Source organism: Mustela nigripes, chromosome 12, assembly GCF_022355385.1.
Source record: "Mustela nigripes isolate SB6536 chromosome 12, MUSNIG.SB6536, whole genome shotgun sequence".
NCBI lineage: Eukaryota > Metazoa > Chordata > Mammalia > Carnivora > Mustelidae > Mustela > Mustela nigripes.
In genome coordinates, this window is record NC_081568.1 from 110473625 (window position 1) to 110489489 (window position 15865).

At 37.1% G+C, this 15865-nt stretch overlaps 1 pseudogene; it reads right to left on the minus strand.

Moving 5' to 3' along the window:
* Window positions 1-9622: 9622 nt before the first annotated feature.
* Window positions 9623-15865, minus strand: part of LOC132027591 (glutathione S-transferase P-like) — a 29028-nt pseudogene continuing 22785 nt past the window's right edge.

The window sequence follows — 15865 nt, forward strand, 5'->3', positions numbered from 1 at the left end:
TATCAGAAACTCCCTATGCATTGCCTCACATGACTGAGAAGGGAACTAATAAGTTACAGAAAAAGCAGGCGAGTGTTGATGGGTGATGTGGGAAGATCCACAGTGGAGGTCCTGTGTGCAAGGACAGCCTCAGGGCACCTGGATGGAGCTTGAGGTGGGCCTTACAGACTCTGGACATACACACAGGGGAGACGAGGATAAAATGCCCAATTTTGCCTATATTACTATTTTCCCCAGAGCCATTCTGGAAAGAAAGCAAATGATAAAAAAAGGGAATCAAGGCTGCCCAGTGCATGAACAGAAGACCCACAAAGGCAAGGTCTTTGTGTAATTTGTCTCTGCTTGATCCCAGAGCCTACGACAGTGACTGGCACTCAAATATGTGGAGGATATGTAAACAAACATCTACCCCTTTTCAAGTCCTTTGCTCGGTACTTCACCTACATGAGCTCAAGTAAGTCTCACCCATAAACACAGATGAGGAAATTGAGGTCCTCAGAGAATCAGAGCCTCGCCTGAGGTCATACAGCCCGTGAATGGCAGTGCCAGAATTCAAATCATCGTCTCATTGACTAAGGCCAGTGTTATTAAGTACCGTGAAACACTTCTTCACCAGACAGGAAACCAGACCATGACTACAGCACACAGTAATCTCAGTTTGGCACAACCAACTCTGATGATAGCATCCTTCAGATGGAAACTGGAGGAGCCAGTCTGAGGGAAGGTTGAGGGGGTGTGGAATGTAAAGTGAAGCTGACTGCGTTTTATGGTCTCAAATTTGGTCCGCCCAAAGTTTAACTGGAACCAGAATTAGTGCAAAGCACCAGTGAGGGGCATATGGGTGGCTCAGTGGGTTAAAGCCTCTGCCTTCAGCACGGATCAGGATCCCAGGGTCCTGGGATGGAGCCCCACATCGGGTTGTCTGCTTCATGGGGAACCTGCTCTCTCCTCTCTCTGCCTGCCTCTCTGCCTACTTGTGACCTCTGTCTGTCAAATAAATTAATAAAATATTTTTTAAAAAATAAGAAGCACCAGTGAGAAGTTATTTTTATCTCTGCCTCTCTGCTTTGAAATTTGATAGAAGAAAAACAAAAACTGGTCTTTCTTTAAGCCAGTGGCGTCAGAAACTATCACATCAGTGTTGAAAAGTACCAGGTAATTTCTTAGTTTCAGAAACCTGAGGTTGCCACCAGCAAAATCCCAAGAAGGCTGTGATCACCAGTTACTTAGAAATATTTTGATGATTCTTTGGGAGATTCAAACGAGATTCATTCTATATATAATAATTTCTATTAATCATCGCAAGCCCAAAGATGTTTATTTTACCCTGGGACTCTATAAAATAATAAATGGCAGAAGAATGAAAAGACAGGAGGAATAAGGGGGAGGAAATATATATAAAACAGTGCCATTCATTTTGTATTCTTTACTCATGGACTTTGTCAGGTGACATTGTGCATTCAGGCTGAGTCTGCTTCTGAACGTCTGTACCGAGTGCCAGAGAAGTGTGATGCAACATTCACTAAGCTCGCGGCCAGCCTTGTGCTAGCTAGTAAAGAACGGAAATGAGTCATGCGTTTTCACCCACACTCTTGAAACTAAACCTGAAAGGGAAAAAGTCTAATACAAAAATACAGCCCCATCTTGTTTATTGCCCTGTCCACATCTGCAAGGACAGTGCCTGACCTGAAGGTTTATGGCATAGATGTTTAACAAATATTCGTGAAGGGAATAAATAAGTGAATGTTTGGTTTGTTGTTGTTTTTTTTTTTTTTTTTTCCATTCTTCCCCCAGTCCAGGACAAGAGAGCAAGGCTGATGGCCACAGAACTCTTGGGTTTGCTGAGACTCAGACGGACTTGTATCACAGTCCACGTAGACCTCTAACAGACATTGTTAACTCACCATGTGTAAAACAGAGCTCTCAGTTTCTTCCCGTATAAACCCATGCCCCCACCCACAACCTTCTCTCAGTACATGTGCTTCCACCTAGCCAGCTGCTCAGGGGAAAATCTTAGGAGGGGTATTTGATTTGTCTCTGCTCCTCATTCCCAGTATCCAAACACTTAGCAAGTGAGCACTGCTCCCCAAAAATATATCCTGAATCTCTCCAACTTTATCTTCTACCACACCACCCCTCCTGCCCTTGCTATACTGGTTTGCCTGCTTCTGTTTGAACATTTCCATGGAGAGGACTTTGCAATGGCTCTTTGTCTATACAGAACCCCCTTCCTCTGGATCTTCATGTGGCTGATTCCTTCTCATTCTGGCTTTGGCACGAATGTTTCCTTATCTGGAGTGCCTTCCCAGAGTGATGTTGACGCTCTCCATAATACCCACACACCAGGCATATTCTACCACAGCACTCTGTTTTGTTTCCTCTACGGAATTTAAAACTCTCTGAAGTGACATTATGAATATATATGCTTACTTGATTATTGTATGTTCCCCGACTAGGATGTAATTTGATAAAAGTAGGGAACTTATTAGACCTGTTCATCATCCTATCTCTTAAACTTGAAAAAGATGTTTCTGGAAGCGTTTGAGCCATTTTTGTGCCTATATTTGGTACTTTTGTTGAGTAAGTGGTCATTAGTTTACAGAGAGTCTGCAAGCAGGAGAGAAACCGTGATTGAGACCAAGTCCTTTAACACTGGTTTTAGAGCAGAATCCGATAGCCCTCTCTTCACTTTTTTTTTTTTTTTAAGATTTTATTTATTTATTTGACAGAGAGAAATCACAAGTAGTCGGAGAGGCAGGCAGAGAGAGAGAGAGGGAAGCAGGCTCCCTGCTGAGCAGAGAGCCCGATGCGGGACTCGATCCCAGGACCCTGAGATCATGACCTGAGCCGAAGGCAGCGGCTTAACCCACTGAGCCACCCAAGCGTCCCCCTCTCTTCACTTTTAAACTGCCGGTGTATCACAGAGCTTATTCTGACACATCTATATAAAATTAATTTCCTCAATTCTATGTGTGTAGCTTTCAATTTTTTTCCTAAATGTTATGCACATCCAGCCTGGCCGTTATAGCTAAATGATTCTTTTAATCACGTATTTCCAGCTGCCTCTCTGCCTCACCCCCCTCATTTTTTACTTACATTGATAATTTCCTAAATGTAAGCAGTTTCATTTTAAATGCTGGCAGAAAAAAAAATTCTTCTCTGCAGTGGCAGAGATAGCTGTTGTGACCTAGCCAAGTGCTGCTTTCGTAGCTAAGTTCTCATTAGAAAGCTAACTTTCCAGAGTAGTTCCGAGGTGCCATTTAGAATGATTTCACGTTACTGAGCTGGTGTGCCCTGTCATGACACCCCGAGGCTACTTGCCCTGGAGTGTCACAAAATGACACCTGTCCTAATCATCATCACCTAAATAATCTGAACCCATAAGCCTGATCTTCAAAGTCTAAGAGTACTTTCTGCTTCTACATGAGGAGAGATTTGATTTTTTAAAATCATTTTTAATGATTTTTTTAGCTTATTGCAATTACTGACCCTTCATATTTAAATTAGTTGCATTAGTTGTCATTGCAAACAAAGCTGCATTTATATTTTTAGGTTTATTTCACAGTACTCATCATTTGCCCATCTGTCTATCTACTTGTACTCAAATTACAATACAATTCTAATGGGATATGCATTTTTTTTTTAATGTCTGCGTTAGAGAGAATGGCAACAACACAAACTGAAAAGGCAAATCCTAGAGAAGGAAAATTAATGCATATCTCTAAGAGGCATAGATAACCAAAGAAATAAATAATAAATGTAAAAGGGAATCAGAGCTACTCAAGTAACAATTGTCCATATTTTTGTTTTTTTTTAACAAGAATTTTTTTTTATTGAAACTTGCACTGAATGGTGAGTTTCCACCTTTACATTAAACAAATACAGAAATGATAATTCACACTGAAACAAAACACCAGAAAAAGACATATTTCTGACACTTGTTTAAGTTTGTTTTTTTGGTGACAAAAAACAGAAATCTACCTCTACAATGGCTCAAAGTAGGCCATCTTTAAAAAAAAATAGTCAATGATTTACAAAATACAGCATGTAACTGGTTGATACAAATCTAATATTTGTTAAAATAGTCACATCTTAAGATGCATCTACAGTGTTCTTGTATAAAATACTACATGAAGAAAAGAATATTTTATTAATATCTAAAAAAGTGAGTTTGTTCCTAGACTAAGTTACCATAAAAAGTGTTTCCTAAGACATTAAACAAATGCACCACGATTCTTCCTGAAACTCTTCAACTCAAAACTTTCCACTCAATGAAATAGCTGAGGATCTGCAACTGAGAAAATATATTTGAGTACAAGCAATCTGTGAAACACGATACTTTTTCTTTTCTTTCTTCATCATCCAAAGGTATTACTGCTCTTATCAACAACTTGCCTGCCCAGTATATAACTCAGATGTCAGAAACAGCTCTCCACAGGATCCTATAGTGTCTTCGGTGCTATTTCAGAGCTACACTTACAATTGTCCAGTGCAGGCAAAGAGGGATTTTTTTTTTTTTGTAGTAATTTAATCTTCCTATTTGCCAAGGAGGTAACTAGCCCCCATAGATCATAGGATGGGGATTTCTTCCTCATGTTTTTATTTTGATGTTTAAAAGTCCTGTTGCAACATTCTAAAACAAAGTGCTCAAGGAACTGATGAAGGGAAAAGTTCTATCTATGCCTCATGATTTGATGCACAGGTACAGTCTTTAAAAAATTAATAAATAATACTATAAAAGCAACAACGGATGTGACATCATGGAAAACATGACTATTTGTATTATTTCTTCATTTTCCAGTTCTGTTCAAATGTAGGATTTTGCAGTAACTTACTAATATTAAGAGCGAATGGATGTTAAAATTATACAGAATGCTGTATTTATTAGTTCCTAGTTAGAGGAGTTTTAAATAGGCCTATTGCTTAGCAGTAGGAACAGCAAAATACGGGAGACATTATAACAGCCATTAGGAACTTTTACATTTATTTTAGAAAAATAAATATAAAGTCACCTAGGCTAAGCGACAAATGAATGGTATTAGGCACCTACTTTTCAGAGAGCCAGAATAATAAGCTTTAAATTACTTTTCCAATTTAAAATATCATTTAACAAAAAAATATGAAAGGAACTTGGTCAATTACTATTAAAATTAATATCTATAAAAATTAAAAACAGCAGCTCTGCCTTTTGGAATTTATTCTATTGAAATACATATCAGTATACAAAGACATATGTAAAAAAAATGTTGATTGCTGTAAATGTTCATTGGTGAAAAGAATGGAAATGAGTTTCATGTCTGATAATAGGGTTCCCAACACACAAAATAAATCCTAGCCTCCTAATGTAATACTGTATCATAATTTAAAAACTGAGTTAGAATTTTAACTCACTGTCATGAAATCATAGGTAAGATACTAAGTGAACAAGTAATTCACCAAAATGTGTCTGTAACATGCTAATCCAAAGATATATAAATAGTTGTTTATATATAACAAATCATGAACTTTTGCTTATGTTATTGTCAAAGTATGGATATTACTGGAAGACTATTAATTATATAGAAATTAATATCAGTTGCCTCTAAGAGGAAGCTACGGGACAAGGAGACAGGGAACAGAAAGTTAATTTCATTATACTAACTTCTTTGAATAATTAAAATTTTTGATCAAGCACATACATTTTTTTATCAAAAAATACCTGTAAAATATAAAGAAAGGAAAATTTTAAAATATTACCCATAGTCAACTGGAGCTCCAATTTCAAAATGATCCAAACTAGGTAATGGGACAACTTTTCATTAAAAATGGAAATTTATTTTACTGGCTCTCTAAAATGTACTGAATTTTTTAAAAGGTAATTATACAAAACCTCTTACAGCACAGTACCTCTGTATAAACATACTCAGTTTTATTGAATTTTGTATATACAGATGTTAAGATCTCATGGGATTTATTTCATTTTGAAAAAAAAAATTGAGATAAGATAATGGTTTGCAATGTCTTAACATTAATTGATTTTTTTTCTTGCAGTTTCTAACCACATCCTCTACCAAAACACTCTTCTATAGTTTCTGTATCTTTTCAGTTTCTTTGTAAGTAACAATGATCTTCAAACACTCAAATATTATTTTTAATGATCAAAATAGTTATAAATTAAGGATATACAAAATAACACAAAGTAGTAGTAATTATTCTTATACATTGAACAATATTTCTTCATGTTATTATAGCTGAGTTCTGATACTTAAGAACACAGCTGCAGCTGCTTTTTTCAGATGTTCTATAAACACACACCATAAATTGTATCTCCTATTAGTGAATGTACTATCTTCTTCTGGCACTGATAACCACAAAGGTTTATGTGCTAATAGTAGGCATTATGTGCATATAGTAGGCATTATGAGAAACTTATAAAAAGATTGAGAACAATAATTTTTCACCAATCTGAGACTCAAGGTGAGCAACTGTGATCACTTCATTTTTAATAGAAGAAATTTAAATTTAAATATTTAAATATAAAATATTTATTGGAATAAAATGGAAAAATATTGAAACTAGTTATTTAAATGGAAAATGTCTACAGAAAAATGTAGTCCTTATGTATTAAATTCAGAGTTCAGTGGATGAAGTGGTTAAAAGGAAAAATCATTGAAAAATATTCTATTTTGTTATTTGGGACAAAAAGTAAATACTGTATTTATTTCTAAGCATCTAAATAAAAGAAAAACTAAAGGGGAAAACTATAAAATTTGAACCACCCTAGGCAACTGACATCCAGAAGAATATGTAAGAATATTTTCACAACTTTTTCCAAGGCTATACCTAATTAAAATACAATAAAAAATTCCCACATAATTCAGGTATTTTTAAAATCCCACCTCTTTTTGAATAGAATGTTAGGTGTTTGAGCTTGGTCACAGGATATAGTCCACATTTTACATTACCTCACAGAGACAAAGAAAAAGCCGGCAGGCAGCCATAAAATGCTCAGTTCCAAGCTATTAATTCTTTAAAGTTTGAACCGGCTAATAACACAAAGTGGGACATCTCATGAGGAGATAGTCCTGTTTAAGTATAACTACTCTTGAACTTCTGCCCAAAAGAGTGGATGTGGACACTAAAAATTCTCAATCTAGTAAATCAAAGATATTTGACAATTAATCCCTCTGGGTGAGTATATCGGGTCAAACTCTGATTTCTGTGCTTGGCTTAAGCTCCTATTAAGGTCAGACAGGTGTAGAATTGAGTTGAAGGATCAAAATCAAAATCAAAAATAGAAACTTTTCTAAGCACCCTAATTAGACAGGGAGCAAACATACATTTTCTGGAAATTGGAGGGTTCTATTTTGTATCATTATCACCTGAATTCTTATACTACAAGAAGATGAGGAGAACTGTTTAATATTTATATCTATTTTGGAAGGGAGGAAAGAAGGAAAAGAAGGAGGAAGGGAAGGGGAAGGAAGGTGGGGAGGGCTGGACGAAGTTCACATGCTTCACAGTTTCTCCAGGATGCAGCTGCACTTATCCTATAGTTCTCAGATAGGATAACTATTATCAGAATCTTCATAAAAACAGCCTGATCTAGGCAACACTGCTGTCACAAATTTATTTTCAAGGAGTCTTTGCCACCGATTCTATATGCACTTCATCAGTGACTGCTCTCCTACTGGTGTCTCTTTTCCTATAAAGTATGTTTTCTCCCAGAAGTTAACTACGATGATAAAGAAAATGTTCATTAATATGTCTTGATGGTTACTTAGGCACTGGCATTTCGCTCTCGGTCATTTGAAGACTGAAATGACCTACAGATCCAAGGGAAGGAAGCGTAAGTCCCTCATTACTCATGCCCTCTTTGGAGCAGACATTATCTATTCCCTGTTCCTTGTTGCTCAACAATCACCATTATACAGCCTACAGTTTGTTTCTACAAATACCTTGTCTGAGGGTTTTCTCTGCATGATCAGAAGGAAGGTAATAGAGAATGGATGCCCTCAGCAGCAGCCCTCAACCAGTAAGAATGGGGGTTCTACATCATCTCTCAGATGCCAATAGAATATTGAGCCCCAGTGGTTCACAGTGGTCACTTGCTCACTAATATACACTTTTTGAGAACACTCCCCCTTCTTTTGTCTTCACTTTTCTACTGAGACTTCTTGAGACCTTCCAAATAAACTACTTGCACTTGAATCTGCTTCTGCTGGGGAACCCAACCTAAAATACTCATTCATTCTTTATATAAGAAAATGTATTTAGTATATTCTAGGGACTAAGAAGTGTGACCAGCAATAGGAATCAAATATAAATCCTAAGGAAAAATAAGTGAATATTTTCAAGCAGGGAGCTATGGTATGCACTTCTGCAAATTCCTATCATAACAGTTCGCCTTCTATAATCAGCTTTGCTTGTCATTGTTCATCCTTTTCTTCAGTCAAGACCAGGCAGTGATTACCTGGTATTCTGGCAATTTTTTTTCTTTATCAAGTCATGTTTGGTTTCGTCATCTCTCTCAGCACTTTTAACACTTCAACCTACTCATTCGATTTGAACATCTTCATTCTTATTTCCTCTCCTGACTTTACAACATTCTATTGGCTATTCTTTATGACACAGCAAAATATCACATCACTGTAGCCAATAAGACTATATCCCTGTTCTCATTTCCAAAATCTTAGATTGTAACTCACTTGGGTATGTTCCCCAATGGGATGAAAGCAATTTCCCAATATGCAGCCATCTTTAAATGTCTCATCCTAGTTCCAGTAAATCATTCCAATGACAAACCACTTACAAATATACTTTTACATTTAATCCACAAGTAGTTCCAAGACAGGAATCATTATATGTATTTCATAGATTAGAAAACTATGACTTTCTGTCTTGAAGGTTTTAATATTTCCACATATTCTACTGTACTCACCCCCACAATCATATACAAAGAATTTAAATACATTTTTCACTTGTTCTTTGTAATCATTCATGAGAACCTATAAAATGGTCAATGCTCAAATGAGCCTTCTGGCATTTCAAGAATCATAAGCTTATATTTTATTCTCACTGACCAGTTGTTAAGATAATCTTCAAATAATTTCATTAGTAATGAGCTATATTCCTTGTGTGTCATCATTTATTAATGATGTGTTGTCTCTGAATTCAGGAAATAGTTCTAAAACAAAATAACTAGGGGGCACCTGGGTGGCTCAGATGGTTAAGCATCTGCCTTCTGCTCAGGCCATGATCCTGGGATCGAGTCCAGTATGGGGCTCCATGCCCAGTGGGGAGCCTGCTTCTTCCTGTGCCTCTCTCTCTCTCTCTCATGAATAAATAAATAAATACTTTAAAAAAATACATCTAGGAAATTTTCCAATGGCACATATACCAGTTAACATCTCAATTTTCCGCCACTAGAATTTCCTTTAAAATGTTTGAGCTCTTGGTCCTGGCAAGGCCACCTCCTCCATCAGTCAGTTCATGTGTGTCACACCGGTATCTAGGGAAATGGTTAGGTAGTAATTTTTCCTTGAGAAAACTATGCTTTTATTTATTATTGCTATTTTATTTTCTCTCTTGGAAATTTTACCAGTTGGCAGGCAGTCCCCACTGCTGAGGGAGCCACAAGCTCTCACTGCTTCTGGTTGCCATTGATGGGGAGGTTCAGGGCCTCAGGAAGACCTTGAGCTTGGGCCAGGAGCTAAGGTATGCCAAGCAGGCAGAGAGCAGGGGAAAGGAATTGGGGGTGGGATGGGGGACAAAGTGTGGAATCCAGGGCCTGGTGAATCAGCAGCAAGTCCCACAGGTTGTAGTATCTGCAAGGAGATCTGGTTGCCCGTGATAAAGGCCTGCCTACCCTGGTTCTGGGACAGCAGCATCTCAGAAGGCTTCAGGTGCCCTGGTAGTGACTGCACGTACTCCTCCTTGCCTGCCTCATAATTGGTGTAGATGAGAATGATGTATTTGCAGCAGAAGTTCTCCACACCATCATTCCCCACACCCACCAGAGCTGCCTCCCCGGCAGTCCTTCCCATCCAGCCCCTGGGAGCGGCCCAGGTGCCTCAGAATGGCACTGGATTGATACAGGGCAAAGTCTCCATCCGGGAGCTTGGGAAGCTGCCCATATACCCAGGGGGTCTTGAGTGAGTCCTGCAGCCAGGTTTCCATGGTCACCACCTTCTCTTTCCAGCTCCGCCCCTGGTCTGCGGCAGCCTACGCAGGGCCTGGCCGCACTCTCCAGCAAAAAGTAGACAATGGCACGAGGCGTCATGGTTGCAGTACAGGTGACTGGGCGGGTGTCGGGGCGACGGTGGTGGTGGGAGAGGTTCCCGCAAAGGCTCTGCTCTTAGACTGCGTTTTTGCAGGCTGTTCACTTTTGGAGAACCCCCAAAATAGTACATACTTTCATCTTTCTGCTTGAATGGGTGTTCCTCACTGGAAAGGAAAAAGACGTGGGCACGTGCTGAGCCTGTCAGGTGTAGGACATCCAACACATTCCAAGGAGAGCATGTTATGTGACATCTTGTCTCGGTTCCAGATCTTCTCCCTTTTAAGTGGTGTATGCAGGTCAGAATGATCACTTGGAAATATTCCAGTTCCAACCACCTGTTTACACGGACCCGTGGATTTTGTTTCCGCAGTATGAAGACTTGGAGGCAGGTTTGGAAAAGCAAATGGCCGAAGTTAAAACTTAGGAGGGGAATGGAAGGAACATAAAAGCATTAAAGTCTTTCTCTTCATCATTTTGTTCCTACAAATCCGAAAGGTCCTCAGATAATAAAGAGCTGGATTTATTTGTTCTTTCATTTGGTGTTCAAAATGACTGGAAGGGGGAGCATCTGTCTGTGTCAGTGGTTCCATACTGAAAGAAGAGGCTTCCTTTAGAAATGATCACTCAGAACGATTCAGAAAAGAATGGGATATTTTTAGTAAGTCATTTTCTCAAAAAACCTCCGTGGGACTGCTGGAGGAGCAAATCTGAATTTATTCTCAGAGGATATAGTTAAATATTCTGACCGAAATAAGGACTATGCCATTTGAAACTACATATAAAAACAAGATCAAGGGATAAAATAAGAGCACATATTTGTGCTTTACAAATAAAAACCACCCAGAGGAAGATCAGGAATGAACAGTAAATATGAGACGTAGGGGAAAATGGACAGCTGGCTTCTGCATACTGTCACCAACCTTCCCAAGGAAGAGTCTCTGTTATTGCTATCTGAATAGAAACATGACCTTTATATTTTTATTACCAAACTTAGAGGAAAGACTAGTTAGGAAATAGACATTATAGCCCATCATCAATTTTTCCTTTCTTCATGTACCATTGTAGCAAGTTGCCAAGATATTTTGAAGGTGCATTTTAAAGGTTTTTCTTAGGGGCATAGGGTTATTTAAGATAATGGCCACTGTTGTTTTCATGAAGTAGAGTACCCTCCATAAAACCAAGAGGTATCCACACAAGTAAATGCTATTTTAATGTGAAATAAACTGAGGAAATGAGAAGATAGTGAGATATTCTAAAAATCATTTTTCAGAGGAGAGACATGTCTATAGGTAACAGTAACTACTTCTTATGCCCCTAGAACTCTGATAAAATGCTAAGACCAATGGGATAATTTTGGAAGTTAATAAATCTCCAATTACAAAAAATAGCATATATAACTTGGAAAAGGTAAACAAAAATCTTTTAAAGAATTTACAATTCAGTAATAGTCACCATTCCTATTTTGAAGAATTTTTAGGTTTGTTTCCAGCATATTTTTTAAAACTGAGATATAGTTAACATGTAACATCATATTAGTTTCAGGTGTATAATATAATGGTTTGATATTTGTATATATTGTGAAATGATTGCCACATTAAGTCTAGTTGAGTCACATGGTTGCAGAAATTTTGTTCCAGGTAAGGAGAAGCTTTAAGATCTATTCTCTCAGCAATTTTCAAATATGCAATACAGCATTATTAACTTTAGTCACCATTATGTATATTATGTCCCCAGAACTTATTTATTTTATACCTGGACATTGGTGCGTTTTGAACTCCTTCACCCTTTTTGCCTACCTTCCTACCCCTGCCTCTGAGAACCACCAGTTTTTCTTTCTATCTTTTGTTTTGTTTTTCTGTTTTTAGATTCTACATTAATGTGAGGTCATATTTGCCTTGCTCTGTTTAACTTCTTTCACTTAGCAGAATTCCCTCAAGGCCCGTTCATGTTGTCACAAATGGCAAGATTTCCGTTTTCTTTACGGCTGAATGATATTCCATTGTGTATATATGCCACCTTTTCTTTATTCATTTATCCACTGATGGACACTTAGGTTGCTTCCAAGTGCTGGCTGTTGGCAATAATGCTGCAAAGAGTATGGGGGGCATATACATTTTTACGTTAGTGTTCTCATTTTCTTTGAATAAATACCTAGAAGTGGAATTGCTGGATTGTAGAGTAGTTCTATTTTCAATTTTTTGAGAAACCCTCATATTATTTTCCATAGCCGCTGCACCAAAGTGTACTCCTACAAACAGTGTACAAGGCTTCCCTCTTCCTCCACATCCTCAACACTTGTTTTTACTTGTCTTTTGGATACTAGCCATTCTAACAGTATCTCAGTGTGGTTTTGATTCACATTTACCTGATCATGAGTAATGCTGAGCACTTTTTCCTGTGCGTGAGGTCCGCGTGTAGCTCTTCCTTGGGAAAATGTGTATTCACATCTTCTGTCCATTTTTTAAGGGATTGTTTGGTCTTTTTTGCACTTAACTTGTTGGAGTTCTTTATGTGTTTTGATTACGAACCCCGTATCAGGTAGATAATCTGCAAATGTTTTCTCCCATTTAGTAGGTTGCTTTTTCACTTCGTTGATGGTTTCCTTTGCCATGCAGAATCTTTTTCATTTGATGCAGTCCCACTTGTTTATTTTTGCTCCTGTTGCCTTTGTTTTTGGTATCAAAATCCAAAAAATCATCACCAAGACCAATGTAAAAAAGGCTAAAAAGCTGTGTTTTCTTCTAGGAATTATAGGTTTAGGTCTTATATTCAAGTCTTCAATCCATTTTAAGTTAATTTTTGTATATGGTATAAGAGAATGGTCCAGCTTTATTCTTTTGCATGTGGAAGTCTAGTTACCCCAACACCATTTATTAAATAGACTGCCCTTTCCCATTATGTATGTATTCTTGGCTCCTTTGTCACATATTAATTGCCTATATAATGCATGGGTTTATTTCTGGACTCCTACCTCATTCCACTGATCCATGTGTCTGTTTTCATGCCAATACCATGTTGTTGAAATTGCTTTTAGCTTTAAGATACAGTTTTAAGTCAAGAAACATGATGTCCCTGTCATTGTTCTTTCTCAAGAGTGCTTGGGCTATTTGGAACCTTTTGTGTTTCCGTACAAATTTTAGTATTGTTGGTTCTATTTCTATGAAAAGGGCCATTGGAATTTTAATAGCAACTGTACTGAATCTTAGATTGCTTTGAGTAATATGGATATTTTTAACAATATTAATTTCTCCAATCCATGAGAATGGAACGCCTTTCTATTTATTTGTGTCATCTTCAATTTATTTCATCAGTGTCTTACAGTTTTCAGTGTATAGGTCTTTTACCTCCTTGGTTAAAAGTACTTCAGTACTTTGTCTAATAAAAGTAGTGAGAGTGGCCATCCTTGTCTTTTTCCTGATCTTAGAGGAAAAGCTTTTACCTTTTCACCATTGAGTGCGATGTTAGCTATGGGTTTAATGTATATGACCTTTATTCTGTTGAGGAACATTTCTGGTATACCCACTTTGCTCAAAGTTTTTATCAAAAAGGGATGTTGAATTTTGTCAAATGCTTTTTCCTCTCTCTCTGCCTGCTTGTGATCTCTGTCTGTCAAATGAATAAATAAAATCTTAAAAAAAAAAAGGGGGGGGGTGTCACGGGGTGGCTCAGTGGGTTAGGCCTCTGCCTTCAGCTCGGGTTGTGATCCCAGGGTCTTGGGATCAAGCCCCGCATCGGGCTCTCTGCTCCGATGAGATGACCTGGACTCAGTTCCAGGGAGGTGACCATATGATTTTTATCCTTCATTTTGTTAATGTGGTGTATCACATTGACTGATTTATAGATGTTGAACCATTCTTGCATTCCTGGAATAAATCCCACTCGATCATGGTGGATGATCTTTTTAATGTATTATTGAATTCAGTTTGCTAATATTTTGTTGAGAATTTTTACAACTGTATTCATCAGAAATATTGGTCTGTAATTTTCTTTTCCTTCTTGTGGCATTCTTGCCTGATTCTGGTATCAGGTCAATGCCTGCTTCAAGACAAAAAAAAAAAAAAAAAAAAAGAAGGATTTAGAAGTGATTCTCCTCTTCTATTTTCTGTGAAGAGTTTGAAAAGAATTGGTATCCATTTTTCTTTAAATGTTTGGTAGAAATCACCAGTGAATCCATCTGGTTCTAGACTTTTATTTGTTAGGGGGCTTCTGATTATTGATTCAATCTCTTACTAGTAATCAGTGTACTCAGATTTTCTATTCATAATTCAGTTTTGGTAGGTTGTGTGTTTTTAGGAATTCATTTATTTGTCTAGGTAGTCCAAATTTTTGGAGTCTAATTTTTCATAGTACTCTCTTATGATTGTTTATATTTCTGTGTTATCAGTTACAATATCTCCTCTTTCAATTCTATTTTTATTTATTTGAGTCCTCTTTTGCTCTCAGTGAATCTGGCTAAATGTTTGTCAATTTGGGGGGCACCTGGGTGGCTCAGTGGGTTAAGCCACTGCCTTCGGCTCAGGTCATGATCTCAGGGTCCTGGGATCAAGTCCCGCATTGGGCTCTCTGCTCAGCAGGGAGTCTGCTTCCCTCTCTCTCTCTCTGCCTGCCTCTCTGCCTACTTGTGATTTCTCTCTTTGTCAAAAAAAAAAAAAAAAAGTTTGTCAATTTTGTTTATATTTTAAAAAACAGCTCAATTTCGTTGATCTTTTTTTTTTCCCTTTTAGTCTCCATGTGACTTATTTCAGCTCTGATCTTTGTTATTTCCTTCCCTTTGCCAACTTTCAGCTTCATTGTCCTTGAGCATTTTTTAGTATCATAATTGCAATCTTATTTAAGCATCGTTTGGTAACCTGCTTTTCACAATTTTGATACTAATGTTTTATCATACTTCTGTAAACTTTAATGACAGTGCAATATTCTATTGAACAGAGATACCATGTTTTTTTTAACCAATCTTTTATTGATTTTTTTCTAAGTTTTTGAATTTGAGATAGTATTGTGATAAGCCTATTTTTCCAGGAAGCCTTTGTAAATGTCTGATTTGTTTTAGATTAGCTTCCAGCATTGCAAATGCCAGTTAAAACACTATGAACAATTTGAAACATCTAAAAACGTAAAACTGAATTGCTTTCAGATATGTTTTCTAATTTACATCCCCACCAGCTGTGCATGTAAATTCACAAACTTTTCAAAGAGATCTAGGCCCACTCCACACTAATTCAAAATAAACTATTATAAGGGAAAAAGAATGACATTTGCCACTAAATGTTTTTTAATGCTTGATAATGCTTTCAAGTTTACTTCAAGTATATAATTATAGAATTTTATTTAAGTGATTCTGCTGTTATGTTTTCAAAGAAGATGAAATCCATTTTAGAAGATTTAGCAAAATTAATAAATATCAAATTTAATATTCAGTAGTTATGTTTACTTCACATTACATTAAATTACAAATATATCTAGAACATGTATATATGTCTTACAGAACTTAGAGAATACTATATTACTTATATCCATTTATAATTGTCATGTCTTTGCTTTCCCCATGTGTTCAAAACTACAATTTCCTTGGTATTGTTCTTTTTTTTTTTTTTTATTAAAGAT